The sequence below is a fragment of the Calonectris borealis genome, chromosome 2 (assembly GCF_964195595.1).
Source record: "Calonectris borealis chromosome 2, bCalBor7.hap1.2, whole genome shotgun sequence".
In the NCBI taxonomy this organism is placed as follows: Eukaryota; Metazoa; Chordata; class Aves; order Procellariiformes; family Procellariidae; genus Calonectris; species Calonectris borealis.
The window spans coordinates 94,334,207-94,355,161 of record NC_134313.1 but is presented as its reverse complement, the minus strand read 5'-3'; positions in this window follow the sequence as shown (position 1 = coordinate 94,355,161).

Here is a 20,955-nt window from a genome sequence, read left to right as displayed (position 1 = left end):
CCCTCCCCCCCCACCCCATGCACTTGGTTTACCTCTTCCCTACTCATCTACAAAGTGCCTGTTCAAAGCACCGGGGACGGTGATGGATGCCCACATGTGCGCGCAGGAGCGCAGTGGCTGACACTCTGCACGTGCCGGCTGCTGCAGGAAAGGTCCTTTGAGCGCATGGCCCGGCTGCAAGGTACGCTGGTGGGCGCAGAGCCCAGTGGGCAAGTCTTTCTCCTCCAGCCCGGGTCCACGCTGTCCGTTAAGGGCAGGCCTTTGGACCAGGCTCACCTGAGTCCCCTGCAGCCAAGCCTCCTCCAAAACCTCTTCAGGCACAACCCAACTGGAATGGGACCCTGCACAAATGTGCTCCTACCAACAGACAAGACATTACACAGGCAAGACACGGAGCGTGCTGCTCGTACAGACCTCCCAACGCCACCCTTTTAATGCAGTGAAGGTGGTGGAGGGGAAGGAGAAAGGAGGAGTGGAAGAAAGTCTCTGTACTGATTGCAGTGGGATTTGGAGCTGATTTAATGAGGAAAATTATTGCCGGCTCTTAAATTGCTATGGTTTCCTCTTTGATTAAGTGTTGGTATTCCTTTAAGATTGAAGGTTGGTATTCCTTTAAGCTTTCAAAGGAACAAATATAATTATAATATGCATTTGATAGTGAGTATTTCTAGTTCTTTTCCATGTAATTTACCTCATTTATCTTTATTCTCTCTCAAATCAAATACTGATTTGACTCTTCCTCATATTGAGGGCATTAGTTTGCTAACAGGCCAAAAACCATCAGTTTGCCATTTTGAGCAGGTCTATTTTCTTCAAGTTCTTGGCAAGAAAAAAACTCTTGCTTAAAAAGACAGCAAAGTGTCCTGTCTTGTCTTGTTATTCCATTGGGAACAAATTATTCTTTTATGTATGCTTTGATGTTGAAATGAAAGGGGTTTAAAATACTATTTCACTGTACTGGTTATAAAAAAATGCTGTAATTTCCTTGTTATTTGTCTTATTAGAAGTAAGTCAGCGACAAAAGCACAAATATCATATACACAGAAACTTCCTAAATACCCCTTTAATCCACAGTGCTCTGTTTCATTGAAGGGCTCCAAACCTATTGTCTGTGAATGAAACTCCATCGTTATTGTCTGCATGTTGTTATTCTCACTCCGAGTCTGAGTACAGATATACACATTAACCTGGTCACTATGCAATAAATCACATCCTCACTCAGGCATGGATTTAACAGGAAAAGCTGAATGTGGTGTGGAGCGCATGTTTCCAGTCATGTATTGCACAAGTGGCTGTACAAGGCTTCTGTAGTTGGCCTTGCCAACACTAATAGTCTTAGATAGCACCTTGATTCAGAGATACTAATGTCCTATTTGTGTCTCCGGTGGCAGTTATGCAGCAGAGGTCAGTGGATACACGTGTGAACATTTACAAGTTTTGCATTAAATCCCACCTAGATGAAACCTGCACACAGCATAAATTCAGCCCACCATGTATGTCTTGAGTCATGAATGCAGTTCATGCCAAGAAAACTGCAGGCTATTAAAAACACCTTTTATGCAAAATTCAAAACACCAAGTCTTATGATTTGCTTGCACTCATATAACTGCATTGACTCCAACAAAGCTTCTCCCCACTTAGTCCAGTAGAAGCAAGAGAAGGATCAGGTCTTTGCTTTCAATCTTCGTAACAGAGTTGTACAAAAATGTGTTCAGACGTGACTTTAAAAAAACCCACTGCAACAGAAAGCATGTTGTTCAATTACCTCTATGACACCATTCCCAGAACATGTTAGCACTTCCACTGCCAAAATTCAGCATGCCTCCCCACTGAGCCATAAAGTACATGACATTATACGAAGAAAGACAATCAGGCTGCTAATTCTTAAATAGATCTTAATGAAAGGCAACAAAAAGTCAGTGTCAGGAAGAACAATAGGTACCAAAGGAAGAGGAAGATACACCCTTTATTAACTTTTGCTCACAACCACAAAGAGCTCCTCTGCTATAGTCTGCTGCTATTCATAGTAAATGGGCTAACTTCTCAGACATTCATTAAACACCACGATACGTTTGTACTGTTGACAGTGCAAGTCAGTAAATATTGGACAAGATGCATGGTGAAATCTCTTATAAATTATGGTTAAGGATGTATATTGATCACGGGCATAAAACAGTCATTGAAAAACAATGACTACCTTAAAACACGGAAACAGGCCTGCACATGCTGCTGCAAGACCAAACTGTGAGAAATTCAAACAATTCTTTTGCTTTGTTTTACGTTCAAGTTTGTTTCAGAATCATCTTGGAGTTAACTGAAATAATCAATTAAGATTACCTCACATTCAGCTCCACAGAAGGGCCAGAAAGGCATGGCTGTAAGAATCCATAGGGGAGTATAGAGGAGGCAGAGTGACAGATTAGAAATATCTCTGAATGCTTTGCTTTGTTTTACTCTTGAAAATCACACCCTGAAAAGAAAACCTATAGGCAATTATGTAGTACAGGCTATAGGGGGCTGTCAAGAAACACACAGTATCAGCTAGGGTGGAGAGTTTTACTCTAATCTGCATTTGTGATCACTAGACACAAGATCAGTATATCAAGGAAAGACATTTTATTCTTGGCTTTTCAAATACTTCTGGATGAAAGACCAAATAATAAAAGCTTAGCTATATAACAAGTAACTCTGTATTTTACAGGTCTTTAAAAAACACTTCATAATGTTTAACTAGTAACCTAAGCCCAGTTTGGGTATTTTGAGTACAAGGTAGAAAACGTTTCCACAGCCAATTCTAAACAGAAGAACCTGAAATACAAAAGAACTCCAGTAAATTTCAAATTGAGAACAATGTTGCATTGTCAGGGACTAGATTTAATAGGTGTCTTTAGGATTCAATATCCCAGTATCTACATGTCTCTTGGCTTCCTGAGAGGTCAGGCTGCATCTGAGGCAAGCAGAGACTTCCAAGTTTGTGGTAAAGCAGAAAAAAATCTAGATTTCCAAGTGCTTTAGCTCACTGAAGAATACTGCCTCTTCTAGCTCACGCAGTTCTTCTCTCCCTTGGGAGAGATCTTCAAATCTGAGAGCAGAAGCAATTTGCCTGGTCTCTGGACTTTGGGTTGACTTTGCCTCAGCTTGCCCTCTGCTTTCTTCATTTCCTACCTGCAAAGGAGAGCACCATACTCTTACAGGCAGCTACCATCATACCACTCAAAAGGTACATATTTGTACTTGGTAATGTGTGGTGTCTGCTAAGTTGCAGTATGGGATGGAGCTGGGGCAGCTTGTCTTCAGTATGGTCCTTTCTCTTTTGCTGATTTTTATCTCAGTTGATTGACTCTTTTATATATCATAAATGCCTTAGACCCATCTTATACATAGCATTAATACAGAAATAAATGTTCTCTTGGAGTGCTTGAGGTATCTTCTGGTACCTCTGCAGGCACTGCTAACTTCTTCCAGAACTTGTACAGGCTTCCAGGATGGGAAAAGCAGGACAGGATCTGTGGGCGGCATGAACTGGTGTAGCTTCCAGTAAAGTGAGGATCAGGCCCAGGAAAGCAGTGCATTTCCTCTGGAAAGGAAAGCCCCCCACCTCTTTCACTATAAATATACTAGACTTGTGTGCTTTGTTTTGAGCCCAGTTTCCTAAGGAAACAAGGTCTATGCAGTCACGCTGTGTCTGTCTGTCTGTTTCTGTTCCCCACTCCTAACTCTCATTAGTCGTCTTGAGCAGATTTGGCAGTGGGGGTTGCGGTCCCCAGTACATTAAGCTTTTTTTGCACCTCGGTGACCAAGAGGAGAAAAGCGTTTGTTGTTCTTTATGTCTCCCCTAAGAGAGAAGCTTTATCGTGTGCTTTTTCTCTCTGAGACAGAGAATCCAGAGGGGAAGAGACCTTGTGAGACAGGTTAGCAGGAAACCAGGTTGTGTTAGTTCCTCTGCTCTGGGAACTACTTGTTTAGTTTAATCTCCGCAGGAAGTATCCAGCATGACAGCTACCATGCAGACGGTGCCCCATCATACCTTTTTGAAGCTAGACATTTCAGTTTTCAAAAGTTACAGACCTTTTTAGAGATCTGAGAGGGTACCGTGTTAGTCTTTGAAGGCTGAAGAAATTTTGATGCTTCTCTGTCACCCATCTCCCTGTCTTCATGACGTCTTTATCTTCTTGGCGCAAGAAGCCTTCGGGGTGCACTGGGGGAGCTCTCTTTCCCAGGTCCCCACCTGCCAGCACAAACCAGGCTCGACTCCCGCGGCCTTGCCGATCACGCCGTCATTTGCACTTCTGCAGATTCAGTGGACAGCAGGGGTCCAGTCATGGTAGTGACTTGTATTCACCTGCTCAAGCGCATTCAGCACAAATTAGAGGAAAATCAAACCTCAAGGATCCAATAAGAGAGCATTTTATAGCCACTCTGCATAGCAGTGAAAAATGCACGTAGCATGAGGCAGAAATTCTACTCTCCAGAGAGTCTTATTTGTGTTACAACCCTCTATTAATCATAGCAAGAGTAGTCTCCTGTGATGTACACGCATAAAATCATCACTTTTTTTTTTTTTTTGGTGTAATGATGCTGCTTTATCTACTGCCTCTACAGTTAAATATAAGAAGCACAAAATCTGTGCTTAAAGAATGAAACATATATTAACAAAAAAAAAAACCCAGTAATTCAGAATTGCATTACAGGTTCCATACAGGAACTAATTTCCTCTTCTTTATTTAACAAACATATCATGTACACGTATCTATCTTAAGGCTGACATGATTATTCATTGCAAAAACAACAGCTATTTTTATGTAAAGCAGAAACTAATGAAGTAAGAAAATGTATTGAGAGATTTTTGGCTACACATTTTTGGATTCCGAGTATGGTGTTCACATGGCAGCTGCTTTGCTGGATACTGCCTCGTTGATGGCTTGTGGCATTGATTTATTGACATGCCCGAACTAGAAATTAAGGCAGCCTCAGGGGAGGATATCAACTGACCTGTAAATTGGAACATGTGTTTTGGGTTTTTTTGTTGTGCTTTTTTTTTTTATAACAAGACGTCTGCCACTGACTTCAAAATTTTCCATTTAACACAAAAGAATTCTTCCACATCTCAATGTAGTCAGACCATAACAATAAATTAGGACAATGGATTCATGCTGACTTCTGCCAGCAGAAGATCTAGCTCCTGTGGTTAAGTTATTTTTTCCTATACAGCATTAGAAAGAAGAGCTACCTTTTTTTTTTTCGCCAACTTTTTCCAAAGTCAAGATTAATCTTAAGTAACGAACTATGAGGTCAGTGAATACTGAATTCTAGCCAGGGTATTAGCAAGTTGGTGAAAGAGCATTCTCACAAAGCTGTCTGCCACATCTGCCGATGTTCGACAACAAAAGAGACTCCCTAAAGTCCCTGTCTTGAATTACACCTACACCAGATTTCTACCAGTCAGTCAAATTTTATCTGAGTCATTTACACGCCCACTCCGACAGGAGCGTGGGAGCAGTGAACAAAGGGCAGGCATCCACTGGGAGCCCGGCCAGAGCGAAGACTGACAGGCCACGCTGGGCCCAGATGCTTAGGTACTTCGTTTTCGTAACCACGTTGTGAGGCAAGAATGCGGCCTGTCTCTACGCTGGCAGAGTTCCTCCCATGACGGAGCCTGATACTGCAGGGAAAAAAAACGATGATGATAATTCTGTCATCCGGCATACTTATGAAGCATCTGCTAGGCATTTTTGGGGCAGAAACGGTGTTTCTGGAGCAGCAGAAGCCATAAGCCAGGAGACAGTTCAGGGGAACGGTTCACATTTAGGAGCATAGTTCCCAGTGGATGTCACCGCCTGGCCACCAAAATCCAGCCAACCTTCGGCCAGTGCCCGCGCGAGGTAGCACGGGCGTTTCACTGTGTGACCGTCCCGGATCCCGGCGCTGGCTGGCCGGCCCTCTCCGGCTCCCTCCCGCAGCTGACGCGGTGCCCGTGCGCCGGGAACCACGGCACCCTGCCTGCACCACGGCTACTGGCCTGCGCGGGGTGCGGGCAGCTCATCGGCAACACGGTGACCGGCACGAGGTGGCTGGGGTCTAGCCGAGAAGGACGCGTATTCAGTGGCAAAACATAGCGTTGCGGCAGTCATCGTCCCAGGAAAGTGCTTTGTGGTACCTGCACTCTGGTTTTCACCCTTGCCGTCCGGGTCATCCGCTGGGTCATTTCCTGTACACTCATACCCAGAGGAGAACACAAGAGAAAACCACCTTTTAGTTTCATTTTTCCTTTCTAATGGAAAGGTGAACCAAATCCGAACAACCATGTTTTCCTTACAAATTTTTTACTAAACCATTTGCACACACTGCTGCGCTGCCTGACTACTCTCGATTACCTTAATCTGATTTTCAATCTCTGTAACACATGACTATATTAGCAAGCCTAATTTTGCAGAAGGGTCGAGTTCCGGTGTCAGTTTACCATTTCGGTGCTGGCAGACGTGCTACTTGTTCCTCATTCCTCCCCAGTCCTGCAAGATGTGAAGGAAAGTGCTCTCCCTTTTGAGATCCGCCGCCTTCGCACCAGTCGCAGCGCAACACAGGGGGAACGCGAATTGCTCTGAGCAACTGCTTTGACATGTTGTGCAGTCTAGCTCCATGGTAAATACCTCACTGGCCTTGGGTTTCTCTTCCCACTGTAGATTTACTGTGTGTATGTAACAAGGAAATCGCAATAGCTTTCAGATCATCTGCAGAACCACATTCTGGGAATTAAAGGGCTTCTTTTTTTTTCCTTTGGTTTTACAGATGTCCACAACTGTACCCATACCGGGTATTTTTTGCTTCCACTGGTGTGGATTGTTCCGAAAAGCATCCATTTGAACAAGCAGTGGAAACTAAAGCTTTTTGTTTACTCAGTAAGCTCTGGGTGCCTTTGTGCTGAAACTAGAGTGAAAGGAAAACAACGGCCTTGATCTCTCCCTCAGCCACCAAGACCAGAAGGCGGAGGAAATCCACGACCTGTCCCTAGATCTCCACCTCCAACATCAGACAGAAGAAAACAATTGCCTTCCTTGGAGACCTCGCAAAGAATAAAGCTGTAACTAAATAAAATCCTCATGCCAGCAACTTTGGGAATTACTCTGTTGTTGTTACAGCAAAATCTCCATTGACTCTGAAGGACTTTCATGTGAACGGAAAAGGGTCTGGAAAAGAAGCTGAGATGACAGCAGGACACAATTCCCATGTCACTTCCGCTGCCACAGATCCAGGGCCTGGTGGTTCAACCAATGCTTTCTCCAGCCTGACGACACTAGGCTTTCCTCGCTGTTTGCTCTTGATTTTCACAAGCGACTACAGCTCAGAGCCTACAAGGATGGGCACGGCACAAACGCTGGTAACACAGCAGCCATGACTGAGTGGATGCAGGATGTCAGGGTCTGAAGAAAAGCTCGTGGTGAGCATCACATGTCAGCAGTTATTCAGTCATTATACATCACTAAAAAGCAAAGAAAAAGTCAATTTCACCACTATTCAGACCTTGTTATTTTAATAGCAGTGAAATACTATTTCACTGAAATTACTCAAATAATGGTTATGCTCAGATAGAAGCCACAGCTCTAAATGTGGCCTCCAAACACAGGGTTTCTAAATATCCAGATGAAGTCTGGATGTCTACACTTTCCAGCTCACAAAACCAGTCGTCACGGCCCCTTGCAAAGACCTGTACCCTCTCCAGCTCTTCTTCAAGCCAGCCAGGTTTTGCCAGCTCCAAGCTGCTCTGAGCTTGCACGAATACTGCCTGCCTGTCCTAAATGGCGTGTGGATGGGTCCAGACCAATTCGTGGGGAGAGCACGAGGGAAGCTAGTGTAACTTCATCCTTGTAGAAAAGAGACTGCAGAGATTTATTATAAGCTGATACTGGCATCACAGTGATGGCCACGCTGCTGAGGTGGAAGGCAAAAGGTGCTGAAGGGAGGCGAGGGGGAAGGTTCTAATTAGAATACTTATAATTTGTAGGCCAACAGTAAAGGCTTTTTACTAATTTAGAGTGTCAGTAGGAGTGAAGAGACTGAAGCTCTACCCATGATTTGCTATGAACCTAGAAACGTTTAACTTCTCCAACACTCAGCTTGCACACTTGAAAATAAAAAAAAAGAATTAAGAGCAGTAGGAGAAACAATACCCTAATGCTTGTAAAGTTCCTTCAGATATTGGCTCTACAGTAAATTAAAATATAAATTCTTATCGTGAGTGAGATAGATGGAAGCAAGGCCTCTGAGTAACCTTAAGGTATTGCTTTCATTGCATACTAATAATTTATTAAAGTTCTTTCATTTTCATTTCCCAAATCCATCGTAATTAATTCTTAAACTTTTCTGAGTATATGCAGTCTTTTATTCAAAGAAAGGTGTCCTCTCCCCAGCAGGCCCAGAAACGCTGGCCTGTGATTAGAGGGTAGGTATTTAACAATTTATAAAACATTTTTCTACAGTTTTAAAGAGATTTCTCAGTCACCTCTACTTAGAAATTTCTCCCCACTTCAGCAGCGGAAGGTCCCTGGCCGTACCTCCCAGCACAAGCCTGGCAGGCGTGCGTTTATGTGCTTAGCCTTCGCCGCTGAGCAGAGACTGCCAATTGTACTGCGCTGTACTTCATTAAGTAGTAGTTTTACGAGGTGGACTGCAGCACACGGGGGACAGGCACGAGACCACCAGATTTATGGCATTTCGGTATCGAGCTGACTGCGCGGCAGTATTCACACAACAAAAACTGCATTACAAGAATGTTAACGTCGCAAGAGAGCCCCACAAAAAAAAAAAAACAAACGAGGTAGGAAATTCAGAGGTAGGCATTAAAACTCTAGTACCCAGCATGGCAACATTAAGATGGTGTGTCCCCCTCTGCCTGGCTGCTGGGGTGTTTAATCCTCGGCTGTGGGTTAAAAAACCTGGTTTTTAGGGTGACGGAGGTGTCGGGCTCCACCACCCATGTGCGGGAGGCAGGTACCCATCCTGCCAGCACCAGCTCCGCGCCCTCATCTCCGGGCCAACTGGACTGAATTCTTGGAGCAACAGCCCAGAGAGGTTATGATGCATTTGGTAGCCAGATGGACATCTATCAAACGGGAAGGGAAATACGGAATGTCTTTAAACGTGTTTTTAAAAAATGCTTGTCTCTCTTGCCTGTATCTCCCGCCAATGAATGGGCTTTTGTTTGTCTCAGTGGGAACTACCATTTCAGAGGTATTTTCCAGAAAAAGCCCAGAACGATTAAGAAAAGTAGAAATGAAATAGCTGCAGTAGAACTGAACAGATAACTCAGTTTTTGTGTAGAGTCAAACTTTAAAAGGTCTGGACCACAGGGAAACTCAGCCACCCTCCCAGTAACTTCTTAGACCTGTTACAGGGAGTGTTCTCTTACTTTGGCCCAACATGAGATTAATCCTGGCAATTACAGGCTAGTGGTGTCAGCTCCATGTGTCCATAATTGATTCTCAGGCCCACAGAGGACAGAATAGCAGGAACTGGTATCTCAAGGGCATTTCTCTACAGGGTTTTGTTCAGGAGAAATTGCTCAGGAATCCCCTTTGGGAGTGGATTACACTAACCAGAACAAGGAACCTTCTCCCAAAATTAAAGTGCTCACATGTACAGTTAATAGATGTTACACTTTAACCTGACAACTTTACAATAATCTGTAATGTGGATGAACTCAAAATCCTGATGGACACCAAGGATTGGATTGCTCAGTCCAGCCTCTGTGCATCCTCACAGGCCAGAGGTATGCACATATAATTTTATCCTGGCTGCCAGGGCAGTCTTCTGACATAAAACAGAGCTGCCTATTGCTCGGACCATACTACCAGGGAGGGCTTCCTGGGGCTAAGGGGCACCTGGCCCCTGGCTTCCTGGGGCACCCTTTACTATAAGCCCTTTCCCACAGCAAGATCCTCTGCAAGATGGCAGAAAGGGGCAGCAAGAAACCCCCAAAGCAGGCACCTCTACAGGCCAAAGAGTCTTTCGGCTTCTTTGACATGGATTAAAGTTGCTCTATGCTACCAAACGGGCCTGAGCCACCGAAAGGGGCCTTAGCTCCAGCCCCAAATTGCAACAGTGCTGTGGCTTGACAGCAGGTAGCTTTGCTTCAGCAGCCTGAGTTTGATTATCTCACCCAAGAACTGCATAAGGCTATTGTAATTTGACAAGGAAACACTTTGCACTGGTACTGTGACTTGATCTTGTTTGCTATAATCAGGCTTAATGCTGTCCCAGAGCAATCTGGAAAAACTCAGATTTATGAACCAGCACTTGCTTTCAGCAAACCAAATCCAGGACTCTGGCTGTAAGTATTTCCATTCTGGCACCTCCTGCTAGACAAAATTAGCCCCACTGTTAGTCACTTTATACCTGTTTCGTGGCTGTCCTCTCCTGACCTGGGAGCTCCTGGGGCATGGCGAGGAGCTCGCACCTGTCACAGATGTCTACAGCATACCCGGCTCCCTCACCATACATGCACCCACAGCCATACCCAACATTTCATCCCTGTGGGGTGCCACACAAAGAGCTCACCCAGAGCACCTCAGGCCAATAAGCTCCAGCAAAGCACGGTGCTAACAGGACTTGCCCTCCTAATTCCGATTCTTGAATCTCTGTGCACTCAACTGTCTAAACCTACTCAAAGCCAACTCAGGTACCTCCAACAAGTCACTCCACCCAGGTGCAGCTCCAGGGCACGTCCAAACAGGCAGCTGTTTCACGCTGAGACCATCAGTGCCAGAACAGCCCCATGGCAAGGAGCAGTTATGGTGCTGCTGACCACCATGCCTGTGTCGAAATGCAGCACCTCTGGCAGGGGGAAGAGGGTCAGGGTGGTGCCAGAAAGTACTGTGAAGGAGCAAGGGCTGCTGGCGCAAGTTGGAGTCACTATGGATGAAGTCCATGTACACACCACACAACCCCCACTGCTCCCACCATTCACTCAAAGTAGAGCTTGGAGCTGTGCTCCAGCTCACAAAAAGGCTTACAAGCCAAGGACCATCTAGTGAAAACTCACTACAATAATGATAATAGAGATGAGTGTTACAAATAAACAGTTCATTGGCAGAATCTGGCCAAAGCACAACTCGGGCAACTTGTCTTCTGTGAGACAAACTGACAGAAGAGGGCTTTAGTGAGCTTTACAACTGAAATCCACCGTTTGACCATTCAAAATACTTTTCCCCAAATACCAAATGTGACTTTGACCAAAAAGTTTGCTTTCTGGTAAAACAGGTCAGTAACTTTGGTTTCCTCCTTAAAAAAATGGAGGATAAAAACTTCTTGAAAGAATTGGAAGGCCAATGTCCTGCCCTCAATATGATATTTTGGCATATGTTTTGGAGCTGACTCAGCGCAGATCTTGAACCTCTCAGCACTTGGGCTTTTTATATTTGGGGTGTGAATCAGTCCCATCTACAGTGAAATGAAGTCCACCCATGAAGTCTGCATGCAGATTTGGAGTCATGGGTGGATCAGGTCAATCCAGAAGCATGATGAGCTTTTAGAGTTAGATTTTATTTTGGGTCCTTTGTTTCACATCGCAGGACGGAGAATTTACAGATCAAGTCTCTCCAAAGTGTTTTAGGTACCTAACTGCTACCAGTGACTCTTTCCATAATTTTCTTTCATGAAAAAGACAGGGTTAACTATGTTCAACCTGGAGAAGAGCAGGCTCAGGGAGGATCTCATCATTGAATATCAATACCTATAGGAGGGTGCAAGAAGATATAGCCAGGCTCTTCTCAGGGGTGCCCAATGACAGGACCAGGGGCAATGGGCCCAGACTGAAATACAGGAGATTCCCTCTGAAGATCACAAAACACTCCATCCTTGGAGATGTTAAAAAGCCACCTGGACATGGTCCTGGGCAACTAGGTGGTCCTGCTTGAGCAGGGGGCTTGGACCAGATGACCTCCAGAGGTGCCTTCCAACCACAACCACTTCTGTGAAGAGTTATAGCCTGGAAAATAAAATTCACCTGAGGCATGGGGTAGAGCAGGATCAGCTACTCACACAGTGCAAGTGCGCAAAATAAAAACAGTCCTTCCCCAAAACAGCAAATCACTGCATAGACCCAGGCATGGGCAAAGTACATATCTGCACACCTCAGGCTGCGAAACGACAGGGAGAAAAAACAGCAGCACCACGAATATGAATGAAAACTGAGGATTACTGGTATTCAGGGATTCCTCCCTCCCCATTGCCTCTGCTGCCCCAAAGCGTGCAGATGCACTCAAAAATCATTTTCTCCCTCTCGGGCAACCTTTGGGTGAAGCCCCCGCAGCACCGAGCACGGCGGCTGCATCCAGGGAGCAAAGCACTAGAGGGCACCAGCAGGATACGGCCGGTGCCCCTGCTGCTGGAGCTAACGTGCCTAACTAGGGATTAAACACTTCTCTTTTCTTTTTTTCTTTTTTTTTTTTTTTTAAAAAAGGAGATTTAACTCACTCGCAGAAAGCAACACACGCCTCTGCCCTGCACAGTCACGAGGGTCCTTCTGTTAAAAAGAAAAGTTGGGTGCTAAGCCCGTAACAGAGAGATTTTGCAACTCCTTGCCGCTCTGCAGAGTGGCACAAGATACCCCAGGCACAGAGCATGAGGGGGACTTCAGACAGTCTGAGCAGCATAGCTTCCCTCCAAAGAAGGAAAACTGCTTATTTAGCAAAATTTGAAGTCTGTAATATTCAGAACTTGATGTCAGGAAAGGCAACCAAGGAAACAAAAGAAGATACAAGATGGAGCTCTGTTAGCCAGTCACCCTGTTTTCCCCCTTCTGCTCCTGGAGGATGCTTCAGCATCCACAGCAGGTGCTGCCCTGACACCCTCGGGACCCAGGGCCACCGCTCTGCTTTGGGGCAGTGACAGCACTGGACATCCCCCCGTACCCGCACGCAGGCAGCGGGACTGACCATCCCAGAAAGTCCCGTGCCAGCACCCTTTGGCTTTCCGCAGGGACCTCCCCAGCTGCTGTCACCTGCCCGAGGCGGCTGCTCACCACGCCGGGTTCGCCCCAGGGGGTCGCCCCAGCCAGCTCGAAGCAACCCCCATTTGTCATTGCCAGCCGGCATGCATCCCCAGCCAAGTCACCCTCCTCAGCCCGCTACCGTTCCTCTGCAGGCATCACCTGCGCTGCCAAGTCTCATCTTTTCTTTCTTTAAATATTTGCGCTCCCGGGGCGTATCAGCACCGGGAACATTGAGCTCCCCCATCCTCACAGGAAGGCAGGAGGGCTGCGCTGGCAGCTGGAGCCTTCCCCCGTCTCCCCGTCACCTCCAGCCTCCACCTTCAGGGACCGGGAGCAGGTTTATATGCTCGCTGCTAGGCCTGGGCTGAGCAGAGACTGCCGATTGTACTGCACTGTACTTAATTATGTAGTAGTTTTATGAGGTGGACTGCAGCACACAGGGGACCAACGTGAGACCACCAGATTTATTGCACTTTAACTTTGAGCTGACAGTATAACAGGCTCTAAGAGGTAAGTACTCAGTGCTTTATTCACTGATCTTTTGCCCTCTCCCTACATTTTTGTACAAGGCTTCGGAGCCTGTCTGGGACGATGGGAAGGATTTGGAACAGTGAATAACAGCACGAAAAGGAGAAAAAGGCAGGCGAACAGACAGAGAAAGAGACTCAAAGAGTAGGATAGGGATGAGAAAGGAGGAGGAGAGGCAGCTTCTTGTAGAAACCCACAACCAGGTGCTCTGGACCCCATGGCCCTGGCTTTTCCATGTCATGTTATTTGTCGCGAAATCACGAACTGGAGCCTTGTCAGCAGAAGTAATTCCCCTGGAGATGCTAATGGCTGCATCCCCGCAGGATCCCTAGCTCAGCACCCATTTCATAACAGCAATGCTCATATTTTAACAAAATAACAAGAGTAACATCTTGGGGGTTTTCACTTGGGAACAACTGGCTATCATCCCCATCCCAATGAAAAGTGACTGAAGGAGTTACTTCAACGGGAGGTCTTCACCCACATCCTCTGACGACATGGACTGGACTTAGCCACATGTGCTCAGGGTTTGGGGGAAAGAAATACTGCCTGGTTTTGGAACGTGGTTGGCTATATGCACCAGGAGGATGGAAAAACCATCACACACTTTTTTTTATTTTTATCTGCACTTGTGCGGTATTTAAAATATTGCTTTGAATCTATACAGATTTTCAGTTATTGGACCTCTTGGATTTTTAAACCTCACTGACTCTCAGCCAGACTGCCTCCGTCTGCATTGAAAGGAGCCATTCTTCTTCTTCTTCTTTTTTTTTTTTCCCTTCAGTGAAACTGGAGCCTTTCCCTTCCCGTAACTTTCAGCTGGCTGAGCCATTCCTAGATCTCTGCATTTTTCGCTTTGCAGCCTGACCCCCAGGACTTTGGGAGACCCGTAAGAGAAGTTATGTGACATGTTGGCTGCACTGAAAAGCTGTGTAGATGAAGAGCAAATGCTACAGATGTCAAAATAAAATAAAATAAAATAAAATAAAATAAAATAAAATAAAATAAAATGAAATTTACATCCACAAGGAAAAAGTAGGGTGCAAATGTTCCATGAGGAATGGTATTAGCTACAAACTAGTGGGAAGGCACGAAAAATATAGCAAGGTTGTACAGTGTAAGACAATAAAGCACACGTACCATTTTTCATTATACTTATTTTTTCCAGAAGATCACTAGGAACAGTGTTTTAACTGTTTCAAATCTTCTTTCAAATAGAATTATCAAGAAATAATCACATTATTAGAAAGTCATCTAATCGGCTTAAAACTATAACTTTAAACTAGTTCAAATTAACAGATATAAATTGTTACAGACACTTTATAGGGAATGGCACATTTCGCTTGGAAAAGTACATATACAACATTATTGAAATGGGGTTAAAATGATTAGACTGCTGTAGAGGGCTTAAAAAAAGTCCCAGGGCATGCTATCAAATACGAGATCACACAAACCGTTAAATTTTTCAAAAGACTTAATGTTTGAGAAAGTTTAGTAAAATCCCCAGGATGTCTTATGATTTTTAGTACTGATTCATTGCAAAAATACTGTCAGAAAAGGAGCTTTTGGTTTATACGTTACCATGCGTAAAAGATTCACAAAATTAATTTCTCAGCCAAACACAGTGAATAAAAAGTCTTGAACCCTACGCAGCCTGAATGTGGAAACTCACATTTTTCTCTATACTTTTCAAAGAACAAACGCTCTTAGATGCTATTCCGTCTAGAAGAAAGATAAATGTCTCCATTGTTCTGACTTAGTGAAAGATAGAAATACTACTTACTACTTTTACAATTTTGAAACACTTCTCCAGTAAAACACCAGTACACCAATACTGAAATTTTACTTCTGGAATTATCTGGGGAAGGACCATCACTGAACCACCACAAGAGCAAAAGATGAAGTGCTTTTAAGGTTCCAGAGAACTCATGTCCAATTATTGCCAGGATATTTATACTGTAAGGTGTTTGGGCCTGGAGCAGCCTCTCACTATGTGTTTATATCGTTTGTAGCACAAAAGAACCCTGATTTTTGTGGGGCACCTGGCTGGTATAGGAATATGAACGATGAATAGTAAAAATAAACTAAATGCCTTGACAGGTGATTCTATTTCACTGCAAAGTTTTATGGCAAAGCTGCATATTTAATATTCTGCTGTCCCATCTGAAAGCATGTTTTTCCTTTTTTTTCCCGCACAGATCTACTAATAATGAAATTTAAAAAAAAAAAAAGAAAAAAAAGAAAGCTAATTTATTTACATTAGGTATAAAAGAAGTTGGCAAACAAGATAACCTTCAGTCTTTACAGGATTCTTATTTTATACAACTTCGCACAGATTACAGTCACAGACACAGTTTTAAAGGCAAAAAAAAAAAAAAAGAGAAGACAAAGAAGACCGTAATAATTAACCAGGAAAAAAGGTTTTAACCAAAGATCATTAACAGGATCTTATTTAACTATCAGTATGCAACAGATGAGAAGGAAAATCTTCTAAATGGCGGTTAAAAAATCTTAAAACTTCCATTCAGCACCTTCACGTGTGAAAAAGGTTGCGCTGCACCTTGCTGCTAGACCCTTCTGTCGTTAACGCACATTAACGTCGCCCAAGCACAGAGAGCTCATGTTGTATCAGCTCTGCATACCAACCCACGTACGTAGGACTTCATACCGTCATGACTGGAAGATTTTACCTATCCGTCAATGGCTAGGAAATGGAAGATAAGCGGACAAAGGAAAACGCCAAAGCGCGATTAGGTAATCTCTTTCCTTTACGAAATGGTTTCTCATGCTGGGAAGATGAATGGGACTCCAAAAAGCACGCGCCCTCTCCTGTCAGTAGCAAAACATTTTTTTTTCCGAAAGCAGGCGTCCCACAGCTCTCAAATTCCTGGGCACAGAGGACGCACTTCCCGTTGAGAGAATCACGCTGATGGCCATCCCCATCATCCCACTGCTACTTCGTGCCCCTCCTACGCCTGTCTGCTACAGCGACGTGTTGTTTCTCATCTTCCACTTGTCCTGTTGCACTCACCGGGGCATCTGTGAACTATTTGGATCTGCACCTCAATGAGATCTTTCAGCACCATCTATAAAAATTAATTGGATGAATCATGCTCACAGGCTATATGTTTAAGGCATGGGCGCCTGTGTCTCCCTAGTAATTTTTCAACCTGTTTTCCAATTTCAACCAAGTTTGACAGAGGGGCAAACGCCTCTTGAGACACAAAGTTCCCACAAGCTCCATGAAAACAGACATCCAAATAGAGGGAACTGGCAACGCAACTGTAGGAAAGGCAGGATCGGCTCCGCTCTCATGAGACTGGAGTACACCCTCCACACACAAATCCACAGGAAACCAGGTTTCACTGGGTGTGCAGCTCGTGGAGATACTTGATTCAATGCTAAAATGTGTCTGTGCATGAGTGGTGGGGGATCTGCACTGCACTTTCCCTCCTATGGGTGCATGGACAGCAAGGTCAGGCTCATGCTTTCCATTCCCAGAGGTACCCTACACTGTTCAGCACTGGAAAATGTGAAAATATCTACTCCTGCAAAAGGGGAGTCAACACATGCCTGTTGGTGTGATTTGGAGGAGCCTCAAGATGAAACTAAGATGTGCACCCCTTCATCCTCCCACCCGCATCTGACCTGCCTTGCACTGCTGCCCAACTTAGCCCAGCAGGACTCCAAATTTAGGTTGCTCCTCCCTAAATCCCGCTCTCTCTGCACCATGACCAGGCCCCAAAGCTTCATCCTAACACAAAGAAAACCATCTTAAATGGGCTTAGAAATGCAAAATGCTCCTGTTAAATGCAGATCCATCCTCAGGAATTCAGGAGGCATCTCCAGTAGGAAGAAAACAGAGCAGCTACCCGACAAAGTTCTCCGAAAGGAGGATACACAGCTCTGCGCAAGCATCACATGGGCCGCGGCATCAACGTACAAGTCTCTCGGTGACATCCTGTAATTCTGCGTGCACACTGATAGACCCAAGAGTCTCCCACACTGGAAATTAAACACAAGGATGTGGATCATCACTCACAAATTCAGGCCCATTTCAGGTCAGACGTTTGCTCAGAGGCTCTTCCTCCCCACTTTTCTCAGGACTATTTTAAACACTCATCACTTTCTAGAACTTTGTTTCTTTTGCCCATGCCTCTGAGGAGGTCTCTCCTGCTTCTCTGCCAGAGAAATGCAAATCTTCACAAAGCATCCACTAGCAAAACCCCTCTGCACGTTGAAGCCAGCTCAGCCCTTTATTTTGGACAATGCCTATTTTTGGGAAGGGGACGGCTATTATTTCAGCCAGCTCATTTTGTAATGGAGTCTAACTCATTTGGGTTTTCACTTTTTAAATAGTTGTGGAGAAGCGATCACGCCTGAGCCACAAGACCACTGTGTGTGTTCGCTTTGTAAATACCCAGCTTCACAGCTGCCTAGCTAATTGTATGTGCAGACCAAGACGTTTTTGTATACAGCCACAGTGAGAAAGAGCTAATCAGCTACACAATTATAAACATGTTTTTCATCTCCAAAACTGCCCAGAGTTTTTTTACCTCTGTGTCAAAGATTCTGTGATTGCACGGAAAGACAAGTATATGCAACAAAACAAAATCCATGTGCTGCACAATCGCTGTGAGTATAAGTATCACCTCTACCATGCACCTATGCCATAGGAAGAACGAATCTCTGGGTTTTCACCTTCAAACCCACAGATTTTCCACCCCTTACCTAAAGGGAATCTCTGCTAACGGTGCCGGTTGCGTGGATAAGCCAGCGAGCAGAGAGAGACGCAGACAGGAGCAGGTCTGACATTCCACCAAGCAGGAGGCAGCAGTGACCTATATACCCTTGTCAATACATTTCACAAGAAACTGCAAGTCGCTTCAGCAAAATATGACTCCTTTGATACCTTCCCGTTTAATTTAATACAGACTTTTAGTATCCAAAGAACCCCACTGCTTTGAAATGAGGAAACTCGGTCAAAGACTTCGGCAGTCAGCCCACAGCTGGCAAGCATAGTTCAGGGGCCTAAAATACAACTGCTCACTAGGCTTGCACTCAGAGACAATGGAGCTTTTAAAATTAAGGCTTGTATACACAGGCAAATTTATCGGCCTAATTATACTGGCATAATTAGGCCGATAAATTTCCCTGTGTAGACAAGTCCTGAGACTCTCAAACTCATAACTAGGCAGGTCTTTCGGGGGCGGGGGGGGGGGGGGGGGGGAGGGAAAAAAGAAGGGAAAATAGCAACTCCTGGAATATCCAAGCAATAAATTTTTTCTCACTCTCTCTTTTTCCTTTTTTTTTTTTAAAGATTTTCTTTTTAAAGATTTTTTTTTTCCTCCAAGTGAAAGCTGTATTTCATTTCCAAATTGAGATCTGGATGAGCTGTTGATACACATGTGTTTGGACAAATTAGAAACAACAACCACCTACATGCCCTTGACAAAGAGGGGTCTGTCTCCGGTGTCAGATAAACCCATGGGCATCGACAGGGGCCCGCCAGGCAGGCCATTCTCAGGATTCCAGTTTAGAGCATAGACTGATGCAGGTTGCTCACTTCTTAGGACAGTGCATCTGACATGAGACTCTCATACACCCCTGTCCCTCCACAAGCGTCGCGAGAAGCCCGCACTGTTGAGAACAGCAGTCCGGACACGCCAGGAGCAGCTCTATTGTTAACTCTCTTCCTTTCCATCCCTCCCTCGCCAATCTTTCCACACAACTGTATCACGTAACTCCCTTTCGAAGCTGCTAACTCGCAACGACATAGATCAAGCCTAATCTGGAAACAGCGTGAGTCCTCTCTGGTCTGTGGATGGGAAGAGTCTCTCATCCCAGGCACCTTCTGCACTTCATTCTGCCTCGTCGCCCTGGTGCCCCGAAGCATTACTTCTGTGACAATAAGGGTCACGTCAGGGAGAAGAGTCATGGCAGGATAACCACGCTGAACCTAGTCCCAAGACCCTTCGTAATGGAGAGCACTGCCTGCACTCTCCTTGCTTCCCATAGTGTGTGAGCCCATCCTTGTTATTGCTAATATTAAGTGGCAAGGGCTGCATGAGAATTGTGCCACACAGCTATTACCAAGGTTCATCTGCAAGTGCTGACTTCAGATTCTCATAATCTCCCTCAAAACAAACCCACAATGAGCTCGGAAGATCCAACCTTCAACTTCAGTCACTTCCCCATCCCAACCTTTTATCTTCTCCCTATCTTCAACTTCCATCTTCTTCCATACTTCTCCTTGTCAGTGATACAGCTCTCTGCCTTGCCGGTGGCAAAGACTCCCTTGATAACCTAGCTTTCTTCCCAGTCTCTCCCTTCCCTTTTCACACTGGTATCAACAGAGCACCTAGCAGCTCGAAGAAGAGCTGGGGCCCCCATCGTGCTAGGCACTGCACACGCACGCAGTGGAAGAGAGACCTGTCTTCTCCATCTTACAACCTAAACAAATAAGGCCAAAAGAAATGTTATTCCCATTTTACAGATGGGAAACCAAGACCAAAGATATTAAATGTCTAGCCCCAGGAAGCCTGCAGCCAAGGCAGGAACTGACCCCCTGTTTCCTGAGAGCCAGCGTTCGGTGTCTAATCGCACATGATCAGTCTTTCCTCTCTACCTCCCTGTAGGCACGAGGAATTTGTGCTCTACATCTCCACATGTTTCTCTTGCGCCGTACTGCGTGCGGCCGTACACACCTAGATGGGACTTCTTAATAAATAATCGTATGTGGATTCCTGCACTTCTCTTATACTTGTCAGCCCGTGCCTCCCTTACAGCACAGGAATTAGGCTTTCCTTCCTGTATTCCCAGTGTAATTATCAAACAAACTTTCCTTCTGGTGTAGTCTTCCCACACCATGGACACTTTAAATCTCACACATAAATCTCTCTCATTTCAGCAGGTCTCTCTCCTCGAGAATGTCATTTAATGGTGATCTTTTTTTAATCAGGTTCAGTCCCCTGTTTCCCACCCCCATATGGTGGAGGCAACTTTCCACTTAGAGAGGAAGTCAGTCTTTGATTTCATAAATGATTATAAGAAGATTTAACATCCTCAGGAGCACAACTATTTTGATTAGAATATTTTTGCTCCAATTTCTTTTCCAGCTGTCCCACTTCTTGATACAAACCCCAAGATACAGAAATCCTTCAGAATTCACCCGCAGACTCTCCAGTGTGGAGACAAGCCGCTCACCCTCTCGTCATTTGGACTCTGGCTCCATGTAACGCAGCGGAATAAAGCAAGGAATCGTCAGCATGCCGACCGTCTGCTGGTCTCTACCTCAAGCCCTGGCAGGCGGTTTGCTGAGTATGGACGTGTGCGGGCTTGTTTGCTTTCGTTCACTGACCTCCACCTTGCTGCTGCAGCCCTACAGCATGCCGAGACTGACACCAAGAAGGGCAACATGTCTTAAAAGGCAGGGGAGTCGG